This window comes from Muntiacus reevesi, chromosome 11 (genome assembly GCF_963930625.1).
Source record: "Muntiacus reevesi chromosome 11, mMunRee1.1, whole genome shotgun sequence".
Lineage (NCBI taxonomy): Eukaryota > Metazoa > Chordata > Mammalia > Artiodactyla > Cervidae > Muntiacus > Muntiacus reevesi.
In genome coordinates, this window is record NC_089259.1 from 25,050,610 (window position 1) to 25,066,537 (window position 15,928).

At 40.5% G+C, this 15,928-nt stretch overlaps 1 long non-coding RNA gene across 1 annotated transcript in view; it reads left to right on the top strand.

Moving 5' to 3' along the window:
- The window catches only part of LOC136144081 (uncharacterized), a 351,985-nt gene that overhangs the window by 318,469 nt on the left and 17,588 nt on the right, over positions 1-15,928 (top strand). The gene's annotated exons all lie outside the window — the stretch shown is intronic.

Here is a 15,928-nt window from a genome sequence, read left to right on the forward strand (position 1 = left end):
TGCTATTTGTTTCAAAAGAATTTTGGTAGCAGGTTTGCCCTAGCAGCTGTTTAGTTTGGGCTTAAATTTGAATTGATTTACATTCCGTAAACGCAGGGTAACTGATGTTAGAAGATGAGGCAGCCTAGGGTAGAGTGGTAACAGGAGAGAGTACACACTGAGATTAGAACATCACTCCATCAGTAGCTTGTCTGTAATTTTATTTGTAAAATGATGACTTCTCAAGAAGGAAGGTGTATGTGTGTGTGTGTGTGTGTGTGTGTGTGTGTGTGAGTGGGGGTCTGTTTGTGTGTGGGGGTGTGTGCTCAGTTGTGTCTGATTCTTTGTGATCCTATGGATTATAACCCGCCAGGCTCCTCTGTCCATGGGATTTTCCAGGCAAGAATACTGGAGTGGGTTGCCATTTCTATGGGGCTTCCCAGGTGACTCAGACATAAAGAATCCACCTGCCAAACGCTGGATCAAAACCCTGGGTCAGGAAGATCCCCATAGGGAGAAAAAGCAACCCACTTCAGTATTCTTTCCTGTCCATAGGGTTACAGAGAGTCAAACACGACTGAGCACTCACACACACACGCACACACACACGCACACATATATTAGTTCTTCATGAGCAGTCCTTTCAGCCTCAGAGATCCTGATGGATATGTCCATGTGACTGAGCACTGCCCCCTCTTTGTAGGCTGCAGTGATGATCTTTAGTCAGGTTCTTCCAGTGGGCCATGGATAGAGTATTGAGCACAAGGAAACAGTTATACAGTGTGAGTGTACAAGGAGCGTTGGATGCTAAAATGATATATGTGGATTTGACTAGATCGCCTCCTTCTTCACATGATTCTCTTCTGCAATGGAGGTTGGCAGGAGCAGCCAACTCTGCAAAGAGAACATCAACCAATAAGCAGCAAAGCCTCTTCTCTATGATGTCTTTAAATTGGCCCTGGTAATTTAAGATGGAAATATCTGTTTGTTGGATTTAAATGTGGGTTTCATCTGCTGGTGCACCAAGCAGATTTGGGAAATGAAGGGCAGCAAAACCACAGCACACTGATAAAACATGTTTGGGGCTCAACAGGAAAGCATTTGACATCTATGAAGTGTGGCTTCAGATGTCAGAGAACTTTGTATGCTGAGGATCAAGCCCCAAATCTCTCTGTAGTAAACCTGTATAGCATTGGAAGTATCAGCTCCAGAGCCTTACTTTCTCATTCAGTGTCCTGGCAACTAAGAGTAGTGCGTGGACCAAGAAGGACGAAAGTGATAAAACGTGGAGTTTGAGGGGAGAACATTGATGGAGCACTTGTGTGCCTGTGGTTAAGTGAGAGTCGTTTAGTCGTGTCTGACTCTTTGCGACCCCAGGGACTATACAGTCCATGGAATTCTCCAGGCCAGAATGCTAGAGTGGGTAGCCATTCCCTTCTCCAGGGGTCCTTCCCAACCCAGGGATTGAACCCAGGTCTCCCACATTGCAGGTGGATTCTTTACCAGCTGAGCCACTGGGGAAGCCCAAGAATACAGGAGTGGGTAGCCTATCCCTTCTCCAGGGGATCTTCCTAACCAGGAATTCCAACCCAGGTCTCCTTCATTGCAGGTGGATTCTTTACTGCTAAGTCACTGGGGAAGCCCCACCTATGGTTAGGGAGAGACATATTTACATCTTGGCATCATTATTGACAAAATTAGAGATGAATGGATGAACACATTTTGATATGTTGTTTATGTTCAGTTGAGGGTTCAGTGTAGAACACCTATAATCAGTATATTTGGAAACGTGGTTTTGGAGACTTTTCTTTTTCACTGGTGAAGTGTGTGGGGCAGAACAATTAAGGGTGCCAGTAGCCCCATAAGGTGGACAGAGACTAAGGGGATATTTGTATTTTTTCTCTAACTCCCTCTAATCAAAATGCTTCTTCTCTTTTACTGTCTAATATCACCAATGTATCAGGAAACACACATATCCATGATCAATACTGGATCCAAATAGAATAAAATAAAATGAGGGTTTTTTTTTCCCCTCCTGTTTAAAAATCCTTTTTTATTGCACAGTGAAGAAATAAATGTCTACCAAAGGAAAATGAAGAGGAACTAAGAGGGGAATCTAATTGCCCACTTCAATCACTCCCACACAAAATGCCTGGGTCAAGGATGAGCAGGCAGAGCAGCAGCATTTTGGCAACATTTTTAAATAAAAAGCAAAGCAAAAAAAAAAAAAAAAAATGTTCCAGCAAGAGTTCTGTAGAAAATGGAAGACAGCTGTTGCATTTTCTCCAGCCTGCTATCGCTTTTAACCGGACCCAAAAACACTCCAGCTCTTGGCTTAATGAGTCACTTGCTGTTTTTGATGGTGGAGGAAAATGGGGCTCACTTGCCTACTGCTCTCTTAGCCAGGGAGCAAAGTTACCACCAGAGGAGTGGAATGTATATCAATTGAGGAAAAGAACCACTTGAGGGACAAGAATGTGAATTATTTCTTACTGTTTCCTCCTCATTAGTTTTTACTTTCATTCTAAGGAAGTTTTGCACAGAACCCCATTCCGAATCCATTCTAAACTTTCATCACCCACATTCAAACTCATAGTAATGAAATTATTTTGAGTTGTGTTCTAGTCTCTCCTTAAAATATCTAAGCTATCATTCAAATAGTTTATGAGATTCTTTTCCCTCCATGAAGCTGTCCTGGATTAATTAAAGCATTCACATTATCTGAGATCCTCAGGTTCAGGGTAAAGGTTACCTGAGGAAGATTTCTGAGACTTAGGTCTAGGCCAGTCCTGAGCAGTTGAGACCAGAAGTATAAGAGCCACTCAAAGAGGCAGAGAAGCCAGAGGTCAGTTTTGAAAATCAGCAGAGTCATACTTGATTGAAATTTAAAGCTGTAGTTAAGACGCAGGCTGGGACCAAGACTCTGAAAAGGCATACTTAAATCAGGTACCTATGTTTAATGCTGTTTAAGAGAACAAGGTCAGGACATTGACCTTGAAAGAGATGAACTCCCCAGGGTCCACCCTTGCTGGTTTCTGGCTTCAACGTGTGGCATTGGAGTAGCAGCCAGTAGGGTTCTTGAATGGCTCGGCTTACACTAATTTATGCATTCTCTGTTTTCATATATAACTCTGGTAAAACCAGAGGCTTCTGTTTCTCAAGGAGGTCAAGTTGGAGGGGCTCAATTAGTGTCCAAACAGAAATAAGCAATTGATTTTTTACCTGCATCTTTGAAAGAACTTTCATGGGAATCTGATTCCACATTGTCCTTTCTTTTTCCTTTTTTTCCACATCTCCACTAACCTTTCCCATAACAAACTCCAAACTTTCTGCCACTGTTCAGCCTTAGAAGGTTTTATACCCTTTGCCCTTCCCTGCCTGAGCCCTTTATAATGTATCTTGTGAAATCTGTCACTTATTCTTACAGGTTTCCTCTTGATCTCCTGTTTAGCCCCTCTCAACCCATTCTCCAGATTCTACATCAGAAAGATCTAGGACCTGGACTAGCCTAGACTTGTTAGAAGGCTCAGATAAGCTTTATCTTGGCCCTAAGGATCTCAGGTGGTTGGGAAAGCAGGCAGCAGGCAGTGGCTCGTCAGAAGGTCTTTGTTCTGACCCAGATTTTTCTCTTCTATGTCCACTCATATGGATTTTCTAGTATTTAATGAACCCTGCTTTTCTGACTCCCATAAAATAGTCTGTTCCATCACTGTGACCTTTCCAAATTTAAATTTCCAGAGAATAAGGTCTAACATATTGGGCAATTTTGAATCACTAGTGTGTTGCTAATAAGCTATTAATAATTAGAATGATGGTGAAGAAGACTAGATCTAAAATGACTTAGAGAAGAGTTGAAATAAGAGGCTGAATCTCATTGGGTAGATATCTAGGGGAGTCAGCCATACTAGGAGGGGTTGAAGATATTTGTATATCACTCAACTTCTTTTTTTCTTTAAATGTATAAATTAAAAAAAAATTTTATAGTGCTGTGTTGGTTTTTGCCATTGATGATCTTTTCATAATCTCACACTCGTTTTCAGGACATGTGTAAGGAAATATTGTATAGAGACACCCTTCGAAAGAATAAGGAACATTTAAGGGGGGTATTAATGATAGATATCATTTGGTGAACACTCAGTATATGCTAGGCTTTATTACCTATGCTTGATAGTTCTCATTATAACCTTAAAAGATAGCTACTTATCCCCATTTTACAGTTATAGAAACTAAACCTCATTTTGAAAAATTTTTCTAAGGTCATGCAAAGAATAAATGACAGAACATTAAATTAAACCTCTGCTTCCTTCACCATTTAATATTGATGCGTAAATGCATCAACTCATACCTTGCATATATGCCTCATGTGACTATAGGTACTAGATACAGGACACATCTAATATATCTATAGAATCTATTGTTGTTGTTTAGTCACTAAGTCATGTCCGAATCTTTTGTAACCCCATGAACTGTAGCCCACCAGGCTCCTCTGTCCATGGAATTTCCCAGGCAAGAATACTGGAGTGGGTTGCAATTTCCTTCTCCAGGGAGTCTTCCCAATCCAGGTATTTAACCTGTGTTTCCTGCATTTGCAGACATATTCTTTACCACTAAGCCACCAGGGAAGCCCCATAGAATCTATAGCTGTACAATTATATATATATATATATACGTATGTATGTATGTATATATATATATATATATATATATATATATACTCACACATACATAAAATAGAACTGAATGTATCTATCTATATTCAGTTATATCAGACTGAAATAGAACTACTAGGCAGTAGAAGGAAGTGGTGGATTGGAATTGTTGTGACCAGAAGGATCAAATTTCATCTGGAACAAAACTTGGCTTTAGAAGAGTTTTTCAAAAAGACCGAATTATCAACCTTTTGGTTTAACCTGACATGCTGTCACTGCAGTTATCATGTCATTTTCTCATGTAGGGTGAATTTGATAACTAAATTTAAGGAGTTTCCCATTTAACTTAAAGATGTTAAGTGGAAAGAAAAATGGGGCAGATGAACTTGGTTTTTAGAGTGTGGAAGAAGAAAAAAAATCAAAGCAGAGTGTGGAATGTGGACTCCAGGGAGAAAAGAAAGGTTCATGTCTTCATTCACTCATGTATCCCCTTAATACCCAACACACAGCAAGTTCATTGCTGGGGAGGAGGATACAAAAGTCTCCATCATCAGGGAGCTCAGCCTCTGGTGGGTCAATGATGAATAAGGCATGGGTTGTGCTCAGTGATCTCAAGCCATGGGAATGCAAAGGAGAGAGCAACTTGTTTTCTTGATAAAAGGAGGGATTGGAAGGAAGGAAGTTTTCTACTCTCTCAAACGATGGATGGGCATTTTAAGAATGGAGAGCAAAGAACAGCACAGGTCTGGCTCTGAAGGGAGATCTTGCATGAGCAGAAGTAGGGAGGTGAGTAGGAACTGGCAATACATTGGGAAGAGCAAACTGGGGGTGTAGTTAGGTAGCTGAGTACTTGGGGGTGGAGGATAGGAATGAAGGGAAGGAGAGCATAGAGAAAATAAATCTGTATGTATACTATTTTAGGTTCTTGAGGGAAACATGAAAGTTGTCTTTTCTTTGGACCACTATTGGGAAGCTGATATAGCTAGAGGAGTACCGTTTTCCTTAATAATTGGGCTTAACTGTCTACCTCAGCCAACTGAGGAAAAAGCCTAGTAGTAGTATCTTATGGCTGCAGTGACAAATTACTAAAACAATGGAATTTTATTCTCTTGAAATACTGGAGGCTGGACATCTAAAATGAGACTTAGGGTCCAAAATCAAGGTGGTGGCAGGGCTGTTCCTTAAGGAGGCTTCAGGAAAGAATCTAATCCTTGCTTCTTTCAGCCTCTGATGGTGCCAACATTCCATGGTTTGGAATTCAGCTTCTGCTCTGGCATCATAGTTCCATCTCTTCTGTGCTCATATTTCCCCCTTTCTCTCTTATAAAATCACTTGTGATTGTATTTAGTTGATCAAAATAATCCAGGATAATCTCCCCAGTTCTAGATCCTTAATCTAATCACATTTGAAAAGCTTTTTTTTTTTTTTTTTTTTGCCATAAAAGCTACTAATCACAGATTCCAAGGGCCAAAACATGATATCTTTGGCACAGTTATTCAGACTACCGTAAGCATCCTGGTCTCCTGGTTCTCTGGTCCTTCCCAGATGAACTGTTTGATTCTCCAGACACTTCTGAGATATGCTTGGCCTCTTGGGCTGCAGATTGCTCAGAAAGTGAACTCTGAAGCTATCTGAGCCACTCTCAGCCTTGAGGTCTCTATGCCTTCTGTGGAGGGGAGAATCTGGCTAAACAACCTTTAGATGTTTAGGGTTTGAATTAAATAACACTGGGCAGAGAATGGCTGCAATGCAGCTCTGACAAGTGAGAAATTCGAGCAATAAAATGTCAGCGTACATCGAAGGTGCAAAGTGGAACAGTTTGAAAAATTAATTGGTTGCTGTTGATACAGGACCAGATAACAAGAGTATGAACAAAGAAAGGGCAGCTCTATGGACGTATTTCTGCAGACACCAAAATACATCTTGCCAGTTTAGCTCTGGAGCCATCTTCTTTTGTTGTTTTTCCACACCCACGTCCAATCTGGCAAGTTAGCTTGCTGGTTCTGTCTCTATATATTCCTGTCTATTCTCTTTTTTTTTCTGCCCTTGTTTATATCTGTGCTTAACTCTGACTCCCCCTACCTGACCCATGAAAACCTAAGCTTATTTCCAGCACTCACCCCTCCCCAGGAACCACACCAGTCACATTTCTCTCTCTGCTTATTGTCTTGCTGGTCTCTTCTCTGGTTTGGTCCAAATGATGAATCCCTATCATGTTCTCCATGGACCCTTCTTTCTTACCCTATTTCAAGGCATGGTCAAGCTCCTTGTATTGCCTAGGTTTTCTTATCTCACCGTGTTTGTCTTTCTTTTCAGCCATGGCAATTCATGGGTCACATTTTCTGCCTTCTACATCTCTGGACTTAGCCCACCATCCTCTAAGCCCATCAACACTGGTTAAAATAACCATTTTCTCCCCTAATTCTGTGATTAAATGGAGAACCAACGTGGATCAACCTTACAGCTTCAACAAGTGGAATACAGGGCCCTGAACACTTTCACTCTATAGCTCACCAGGAGAAGTGAAAATGGAATGATATATGGCCCAATAGCTTAGAATAATGTGAGAATGTAGGAAGAACTCAGGAAACATTAGTAGTCATTATTATTGCTATTAGCTTAATTTCTCATTATAGACCAATTCTTCCTTGTATTACAAATCAGTTATCTTTGTAGGTCCATTGTTTGTAACTTTATTTGTCTAATTGTCCTTTTCTGTAGCAAATCCACGTCAGTGTAGACGACTTTTGAAGGTAAGCCCTGCAATTCAGTCACCAATGTTTTGACTAGTGTCTAGCACAGGACAAAGCCCTTAGGAAGATTTATAAAATATTATTCAGATATAATGATTCTTTAAAAAAAATCAAAAGAATCTATTGATGCCTCATGTCACCTTCATCACATGCTTTGCTGTGTGCTTCGTCGCTCAGTCCTGTCCAACTCTTTGCGACCCCATGGACTGTAACCTACCAGGCACCTCTGTCCATGGGGATGCTCCAGGCAAGAATACTGGAGTGGGTTGCCATGCCCTCCTCCAGGAGATCTTCCCAACCCAGGGATTTAACGCAAGTCTCCTGCATTGCAGGTGGACTCTTTACCTTTTGAGCCACCAGGGAATGCTTTAATTGTCATTTTAAATCACAGTTACAACATACAGAGACTGGAGAAGGGGAAGTTTATTAGGAGGTTATCTATTGGCAGATGGGGCTAAAAGTGTTCTGACTTGATTGGACTACTTGTCCTCTTGACCACCGCAAACTCTTAGAGGCAAAAGGATAGTTCATGTAAGCAACTTGAATTTTAAAAATAGTTTCCATCTTCCTAATCCAATGTGTGAGATTATTACCTGACCTGAAAGAAGACTTGTTTAAAACTATGCTAGGTTAGACAGTTCTTCAGGGGTGGACTGAGTATTCTCTTTGATCCAAATCTATCAATGAATAGTCCTTCTGCTTCATCTGTACTCACTTCGTAAGAATGCAATTGCATGTTCTTCCAAAGAGGCATACTTCAGTGTCCATAGGCGGTTGATGTTGCTGTTCAGTTGCTCAGTTGTGTCTGACTTTGTGCGACCCCATGAACTACAGCGCACCAGGCTTCCCTGTCTTTCCTATCTCCTGGAGTTTGCTCAAACTCAGGTCCACTGAGTCCATAGGAGGGGAGGCTTAGGAATATTGGAAAAGAAGCCAGTCAGAAAGAAAAGGATTATGTCCCCCTTACTCACCAATGCATAGCATGATGCACAACATGGAAAACACATTTAATGCGTGTCATTGCATAAATGGTTGAGTGAATGAACAGATGAATCTGGGGACCGTAGAGAAGATTTGACTCTCTCATTCAATGTGAGAAGGTGATTCTTTAATTTTGTCCCTTACTGAGGCAGGTCAGATGGAGTACAGCTCCTGAGGATCCTCTCTCTGTCCATAGGTGGTTGTTGTTGTTCAGTTGCTCAGTCGTGTCTGACTGTATGCGACCTCATGAACTACAGTGCACCAGGCTTCTGTGTCTTTCCTATCTCCTGGAGTTTGCTCAAACTCAGGTCCACTGAGTCCATAGGAGGGGAAGACCTGCCTTGGACCAGAAAAAGTCTGCCTTGGACCTGAAAGCTTCCTAAGATTTGGGGTAGAGCTGGGAGTGTCATAGCTGCTCCATCTTCTCTCTTCAGGCTCCACAGGGGCTAATTTATTATACATTAGCTCATTAAACCTTTATTCTAATGCAGTTACTATGCCTTTATTTTCTCCTTAATGTGCAAATTATGAAGATTGCTCAGAATGTGAAAATTGGCCTTTATTTCTCTTGCAAAAAGTTTCCATACACTCAACAGCTCTTTGCAATGTTATTTGGAACTACATCCAACGCATTAAAATGCCAAGAGACCTAACAATCTTTCTCACTCCTTTTCTGCACAAAATCATTACTTTTTTTTTTTTTTTTTTTACTGTAAAAAGCTCATTCTGTATCATCCCCAGCAACAGTTGGACACATTTATGGATGCAGAGTAGTAGCCCATAGTGGATTTAGCTATGATTAGCCACCTGGCATCTACCTAGCTTTCCTACTTGGAGAGAATCCCATGGAGGCTGAAGAAAGGCAAATATTCCCTTTCCCAGCTCCTTGGCTGCTATAAAGTGAATGAATAAATAAGCCTGGTCCATCCCATGTCCTCACCAGGGTATTGAATCCAGAGCCTGTAGCGTAAATAGATGGGAAAGACCTGGATGTCTTGCTGTGACAGTGAGCATGGTACCCTGGGTTAGGTCGCAGGGTTCCATGTCAACAGGCCTCCATCGTCAGCATGGGTCATGGTGTCCACGTCCGTGATGCTCACGTGCAGTGACCAGCAGCAGTGGCAGCTGCATCCTGACCAGACTCCTTCTCAGGTATGGTTGGGCTGTATTTCTGGTTGCCTGGACTTTCATGGTTTTTCATGACTTTTTCAAACCTGGTTCTATAAACTTCTCATTGATACTAGAGGAGGATAATCTTCCAAAAAGTTTTAGTGCTTTTGGTACTAAAAATGTGGTACCCAGCTTCTACACATTTATAAGTATAGATAGTGAAGTAAAGTGAAGTCGCTCAGTCGTGTCTGACTCTTTGCGACCCCATCGACTGTAGCCTACCAGGCTCCTCTGTCCATGGGATTTTCCAGGTGAGAATACTGAAGTGGGTTGCCATTTCCTTCTCCAAGTATAGATAAGCCCCTCTTAAAACAACCCCAGTAAAGTATATGAAAAATGTAGGTTAACAGACCTGATAATGGGATTTTCCTGGTGAGAATACTGAAGTGGGTTGCCATTTCCTTCTCCAAGTATAGATAAGTCTCTCTTAAAACAACCCCAGTAAAGTATATGAAAAATGTAGGTTAACAGACCTGATAAATTAAATACTAATTATGTCTTTTAAAGATTTTCTATAAATTGTTAACTTCCCCAGTGAATTCTGAATAAAGTAAGCAGTAGAAAATAAATTAGGTAAATATGGCTATCAAAATAGATTACAAGAGGACACATTGTTTAAAAAGCATGTGGATTGCAATGGCTGTTTTTGGTTATATCAGAGTCCGAGTTTGTAGGGAAGGAGAGCTGTTCTGAATTCTTGAGCCCTGAAGCTTTTTTGGAGCCCCCAGTTTCTGCAGACTGAATGCTCATAGGTCTTTCCTCTTAAGCTTGCCTTCTGGGTCTGAACCTCTCCAGTTCAGCTGACAAGATCATTCTGACTTCAGACGGAAGCACTGCATTATCTAAGGTTATGTTAAAAGAAATGGTGGTAGTGGGTAGTGACATTTACAATCAATTCTAGAAGCACTATATTGCTTGATTTGCCTCCATACTGTGTGTATTTGTTTCTGTTTGAAACATATGTACTTTCGACATTTCACTGTAATCAAGGAACCAAAAATAACTCGTAAATGGGCCTAGCATTTTTACTTCAGGTGTGGATTTGTTGTTGTTGTTTGTTTGTTTCTGTCTTTAGGCCATGGTGTAAGGATCCACTTGGCTGATTAAAGTTTTGCTGTAATGTCAGATGGTATGCATCCTGTTCCTGCACCCACCTAGTCGATAGCTTAATTTTTAAATTAGCTCAAAGAGAGACTCTTAAATGGAAATCAATGGTGAAAATGAAGAAACATTATTACCCTAGTAATTGATAACACTTCATTTTATTACATGAAAAAGTTGAAAGTAGTGTGAGCAAGAGTAATAAATGGAAAGTAGTGTATATATTACTCATGTGTTTTTAAACTAAATGATCCCAGATTTTGAAGGGGAAGTAAAAGAACAATTGACTAAGCTCAGATTACATTTCTCCAAATCTACATGCCTAAGAAAAAGTTCTTGTTAAAAAAAATGTGCAAAAAATACATACACCTGGCATAAATAGTCACATTTTTATGGCCAAAGAACTTTATTTTGAACTTTAACTGTGTTCATATGCTGTGCTACATCTGTGCTGAGTGTGCTCAGTCGTGTCTGACTCTTTGCAAACGCATGAACTGTGGCCCACCAGGCTCCTCTGTCTATGGGATTATCCAGGCAAGAATCCTGGAGTGGGTTGCCATTCCCGTCTCCAGGGGATCTTCCTAGCCCAGGGACTGAACCCTTGTCTCTCACATCTCCTGCATTGGCAGGTGGGTCCTTTACCACTAATGCCACCGGGGAAACCTATGCTCATATATCTTAATATGAATATCAACATTTAAAAAGGCATTGAATTGATCTTATTTGAGAAGCTTTAAGGACAGGTTTGGGTTTTCCTGGTGGCTCATTGGTAAAGAATCCACCTGACAATGCAAGAGATGCGGGAGACCTGGGTTCAATCACTGGGTTGGGAAGATTCCCCTGAAGAAGTAATGGCAACCCACTCCAGTATTCTTGTTTGGATAATCCCATGGACAGAAGAACCTTGCGGGCTATAGTCCATGAGGTTGCAAGAGTCAGACACGACTGAGCATGCACACAGGCAGATTTGACAATCCTGGAGTCTTTCTTTTTTTGTGGTTCAGAATGATTAACTGATTCATCTCTGAAACCTAACCTTTTTCCTTTAAACCATTTCATGCCTTCCAAGCACCTTTTACAAAACTTTGGTTTGGGTACCTTGAAGTCATCAGGTGAGCACATTCTTTAATTCCTTCCCTGGTACCTATCAATTCCCCCCTCCTCTAAATTCTGAGGAGCTCAGGTCTCTCCTGCTCTTCAGCATCTGCACTGTGAGCACCTTGCCATCCACACCCCCAGATTCTTCTGGCAACCACTACTCTTTTTACTTCAATCTCTCTTTTCTACCAACATCCCCCCATCTTGTGCCTGCCACTCATTCTTAACATAGAAACATATACTCAGCTATCTCCCAAGTGAAAGCAAAAACATTCAAACTCAAAACATCAACATTTTATTGAGTACAAAACACCCTCTCTGTTAGCTCTGTAAAGGACAAGTCCACCTTGCTCTCTGTCTCTTTTAGTTCACTCCTGCTCTGACTTCCAGTCCCATCTTCTCTGAAAAGACTCTTATGAGGTCTTGATTACTCACATTTCACCAGAGCTGGTAGATACTTCCAGGTTCATATCTCACTAGATCTCTCTGGCATTTAATCCAAGTTGCCATGACCTCCACTTAAAAGTCTCTTGCATTGGCTCCCTTGGCATGTTTCTCTTGAGGTCTTCATCCTTCCTTTCTGGCCTCTCGTTACCACATTTATAGATTTCTGGATAAACTTTGATGTGACTCAAGGATTATATCCTTGAACCTGCACACTCCTCATTGTATTTCCCACCAAAGCCCATGGTTTCTGATAGTCTAATGACCCCATAATAGATATTGTCTCTTTAAACTTTTTCCTGACCTCCAGACTTATATTTCCCATCATGGTTGGACATGATGGTTCCCATCATGGCTTTATTGCATTTTACTCCAGACCTACTTTGCCTCCTCCAGTGATTCTCAAAAAACAAAAACAAAAACACTGAGAAACACCTAAAACATCTTAGACGGTTTCCTGTCACAAGCTTTGTCCTGATCCCAGCATGTTTCTGTCTGTTACTAAGTCTTACTTTCTGCTTAGGTGACATTCTCTCTAATCCATAATTTCTTCTTTGTCATTTAGCGTTAGTCTCAGGCCATATTCCTTCCCCTCTTGATCATCCTAACAGTCTCCCACGGATGGTGTCTGTTTCTTCTCTGACTCCCTTCACCGCAGTGCTCTCTGCTACTGCAGTAGGGGGACCTTCTGAATCACGAAGCTGCCCGCATGACTCTTCTGTTTGAAAGCTGTCACGGCTCACCAGAGCTCTCAGAGTTATTCTGGACTCTTCTCATTACTCTGTTTAATGTTTCCTGTACTGTGGGATTCCAGGAATACTGAAGGAAAGGAAGAGAGGGGTTCTGTTCACTATCAGTCTTACCAGAGGTAGGTAACACCGCACAGTGCTTCTCAGAGTTATTTGGTTAAGGAATCTTTTTTTCTTTTTCCCCCAAGATAATGTCAGAGTTCTTAGAGTCCATGTAACACATTTTGGAACATCTCCTTCCAATTTTATTTCCTGACACTTGCCCTTACTCACTATACTCTAGCCAAATGGAGACCGTTGAGGTTCCCAGAAAATATGATACTCCCCCGTCACCTGTGTGCCTTACACAGGTCTTCCCTTTGCCTAGAGTATCTTTCCCTGAGTTATTCATCTAAATAGCTCCTGTTTTTTAAGGATGAGCATCACTGCCTCTGAGTGTTCATCCTTGCTTTCCTTCCTCTTCTGTATCTGATTTCAAATTTCCTCCTCTGTCCGTTAAACTCATAGTATATATAGTATCTATCCACATCTGACTGTATGACTGTGTCCTACTTGACTTTTGTGTCATGGGAATCTAGATATTGCCTAGCACAAAGTAGATGTTCAGTAACTGTTTGCCAAATTCACAAATGAGTTAATAGATCAGATTGGAGAAGATGAAAATCTGACCCAAGGGGACATCCTTGTGGAAAGGTTTGTGATCAGGGCAATGGCTGAAACCAGTTGTGCATGTCTCAGAAAGCTGCATCCTTCTGGGATGGAAGGAGCGGAATTAGAGAGGGTTTGGGATGTTCTGGAGACAGAAGAGAGGGAACAAGTGCAGGAGCTAGACTGGTTCCTAGCTTCCCTGGTAATGCATAACAGATAATTTGACAGAATAAGATTTTTACGTGGCTTTTTCCTGATGATAAAAGCTGTATATAGTTCATTGTAGAAAATTCAGAGGTCATGGAAAAGCAACGGGAAGGAAAAATAATCCCATTGCTCAAAAAGGATCTTTGTTAAGATTTAAGGTGAAGTTCTAGGTCAGACTCAACAAAATTCAATCGTAGTGTGATACTAATTTGAGGTATGGTTTTCTTTATTTAATGATATGCTGTAATCATTTTTCTAGGTCATTTTATATCCTTACACAACTTGATTTTTTATTAGCTGAGTGCATTCTATTGTATGCTACCTTTAACTTCAGTTTAATGACTAATTATCGTTGAACTTTAGGCTGTTTAAAAATTTTTACTGCTTTAAATAACATTGTGATGAATATATTTATACATAAGAAATTGCTGTGTCAAAGAGTTTGTTTATTCTGATGGTTTTGATTTATACCACCAACCTGTCCTCTAGACAGAAAATGTCAATTTGTACTTTAATAAACAAGATATGAGAATTATATTTTTCACTTAATCTCATCAACTGGATTCCAAGAAAAATCCTGTGCTATTTGTGAGATGAAAAATGTTATCTCCTTTACTTCAGTGGGTTTTGTTATTAATGATACTATAAACTTACTCAATTATCTTTTTAACCATTTGTATTTATTTCTTTATAAATTGTCATTTGCCCATTTGTACTGGGATATATATTTTGATTTTACTGATGAAGATGTAATGAGGTTTAACCTTTAAATTATATTTTGAAACACAAGTTAGTGCTATTAAAATCATTAATGATAAATATTACAGGTGTTCTGAATCTACAAAATTAGATATCAATGAGTTCTTAATAATAAATGGATGACAGTCATTTAAGTCTTTGCAGTTCTCAGGAATGAAAATGTAGAACTTTTGATCAGATTATCACTTCCCCCTCATCTGGGTTCTCAGAATATATTTTAAATCACACTCTGTGCATCTTTGTGTGTGCATCTTAGTGAAAGACCATAGGCTTGGATTCAAAAAAGAGCTGAGTTAGAATTCTTGCTCCATTTCTATAAGTTTGTGAATTTGAAACTCAACCTCCTTGAACTTGTTTTCTTTTTCTGTACAAGTGGGTGAACAAATCTTTGACATTGGGTTAGTGTTTAAAAATGAAGTGAGATACAAGAGAGAAATCTAGATTAGTAGTTAGAACGTAGTGGATGTACTGTAATGAATCTAACAATTGATACTATATCCTGATTGTTTACTCGATATGGCCTGGACTAAAAAGTTATGCATAAGCTTTGTGAGGAGCAGCTGAATGGCATAAGGGACTAACTAGTTGAGTCACAATGGGAAATGTTGAAGACTGATTTCTAGGAGTCTGTGAGGTGACTGAGCCTCTGAGATTGAAATGAGCATGCAGACCATTCCATTCAGAGCCTGTGCCCTTGCCATATCTCATATATTTTATTTTTTTAATTTATTATTTAATTTAAAAAAAATTTTTTTGGCTGCATGGCATAGCATGTGGGATCTTAGTTCCCTAACCAGGGATCAAGGCTACATCCCCTGCATTGGAGGCGTGGAGTCTTAACCACTGGACTGCCAGGGAAGTCCTGGCTCATATATTTTAAACCAACTTATTGTATATTTTCTAACCTGACTTCTCTGCCTAATTTCTATGCTAGTTTCTATGAGCAGTGTCACTTTGGATCTGTCTCTGTTTCCATCCTCTTAGTTAATCCTCTTGGGCTTTTTGAAATGTTTGTTAGTGTCTCCCCCTTTCTGTTGCCATTTCTGCTCCCTCATTGAGGCCCTCATCAATTTTGATCTGGATAAATGTAGCTGCCGGCTGGTGGGTGGCTCTGACTTCAGTCTCTCCCAACTGCAGCCCATTTGTGAAGTGATTCTTCATCATCTACCACACCAAATCCAAGCCTCTTTTTCTTTTAAAGCCCTCTCTAATTTGGCTCCGATATGCACATTCAGTTCAGTTCAGTCGCTCATCATGTCCGACTCTTTGTGACCCCATGGACTGCAGCATGCCAGGCCTCCTTGTCCATCACCAACTCCTGTAGCTTGCTCAAACTCACGTCCATTGAGTTGGTGATGCCACCCAATCATCTTATCCTCTGTTGTCCCCT